General features: G+C 49.6%; 1 pseudogene; it reads right to left on the bottom strand.

The window, feature by feature from the left end:
* Positions 1-815: 815 nt before the first annotated feature.
* On the bottom strand, positions 816-986 carry LOC110299404 (small ribosomal subunit protein uS14 pseudogene; annotated as a pseudogene).
* Between the last annotated feature and the right edge of the window lie 820 nt (positions 987-1,806).

The following is a 1,806-nucleotide window of genomic DNA, read 5'->3' as shown; positions in this document are numbered from 1 at the left end:
GTTATAGGCTGTCCAGCTTGAAGGGTTTTTATCTCTTAGTTGGTAAAATACCTCCATCCTATTGTCTGTAGACAATTAATGATTGACATGGGACAACCCAGCCCACTGGCCACTCCTGGGCAAACAGGCATTGGTGGTATAAGAAAGCTCCGAGCAAGCCCCTGCATAGCAAGCCAGGAAACAACATTTCTTTGTGGTTTCTGCTTTAGTTCCTGCCCCAACTTCCTTCCAAAGAAGTGCTGTAAGCTGTAAGGAAAAAGAAACCCTTTCCTTCCCAAGTCGTGGTATTTCATCATAGCAACAGAGACCTACGTTAAAAAAAACAACAAAACAACAACAACAACAACAAACAAACAAACAAAAAACTTAGTAATGGAAGTCACCAATGGAGTCACGGAGTCACCAATGGAGTCTCACGCGGCTCAGGCTGACCTCGAACTTCCTACATAGCTTGTTACAAACTTGGTCTCCTTATCCTCCTTCCTCTACTTGCCTAATACTGTTACCAGCATTTGCCAACGCACCAAGCTCTCCATGGGTTTCACAGCCTGTTCCTGAACTGAGTACCATTCACTCTTGCAGGACAAAGGTTTAACTCCAAATCCGTGACCTCCACCCTGCAGGTCCCCATCAAAGCATCCCTGATTCCGCAATGCTTTCTCACCCAGTAGAGTGGTCCTCTACTATTGCGCCTGCGGCCTGCCTGCATGGAATAGCATTTTTTTTTAAGTTCTTCACATTTTTATTCTTTGTGCACAAAGACTAGCATGATTGGTTCCGCTTGGTAGTCAGTCGAACAGTCCATTCAAGGTCGCTTAGTCCAACTTAATGAAGCCTATGTCCTTCGCGTACTGCCGGAAGCACTGGCGGCACAAGTTCAGCCCGTATTTGCGGATCAGACCGTGGCGGTTAGAACAGACGCGGCAAGAGCGGGAACCCTGGCCGAACTTCCGTGGGTGACTCCAGTAGAGCTGCTGGTGACCCATCTTAGCATTTTTATCCCCAGTGCCCAGCTCATTCCTTCTATCCCCAGAGAGTTCTGAGTGGGGTCTCCAGAGGGATTCAAGTCCCATGGATTGGACCCCAGGTGGCGCTGTCTGCCCGTGAAAGAGTCAAGGAAACCCAGAACCCGGAGCCTCTGGTCTGGGCAGCCAGCGATGAAACCTCAAATTCCAATCCTGCTTGTCCTCGCAACATCACCCCATGAAACATCATCCCACGCAACGCATCCGTGCCTGGTTTATGTTCTCTCTCTCTCTCTCTCTCTCTCTCTCTCTCTCTCTCTCTCTCTCTCTCTCTCTCTCTTTCTCTCTCTCTCTACCTCCCACTCCCCCAACCCCACCCCACCCGCCAAATGACAACTTTCAGGAGTTGGTTCTTCCATCCTGAGGATCAAACTCAGGTTGGTCGGCTTTGCAGCAAGTAGCGTTACCCACTGGACCATCCTACCAGAACTCGGCGCCTGGTTTTACATTTCAGCATTTCAAGGCTGGATGCCAGAAGAAGTGGGTAACCCGCAGGCTATCCCTGCTGTTTCCTGGGGGACCCAAATTTCCCAGAAAATGGCATGAATATCGTTATTTCTTTCAGAATGCCACCTAAGTCTTTCTGAGGAGATGCTACTCCCCCCTCTGGTACAAACCCTCTTACCTCCCGTACATGGCTACGAAGTACAAGGTTCTGATTCTGAATCTAGCCTTGGTGAGCTCATTTCCCCAAGCTTTAGGGACCCTGTGTGTGACATGCAGACTAGCCTCAGCACTCTGGGCTACCAGTCCCCAGAATCTCTGCTGAGTGAGAGAGGCA

This window comes from Mus caroli, unplaced genomic scaffold (genome assembly GCF_978045245.1).
Source record: "Mus caroli unplaced genomic scaffold, Mus_caroli_1 scaffold_8, whole genome shotgun sequence".
Classification (NCBI taxonomy): Eukaryota; Metazoa; Chordata; class Mammalia; order Rodentia; family Muridae; genus Mus; species Mus caroli.
This window is presented reverse-complemented; position numbering and strand designations above follow the sequence as displayed.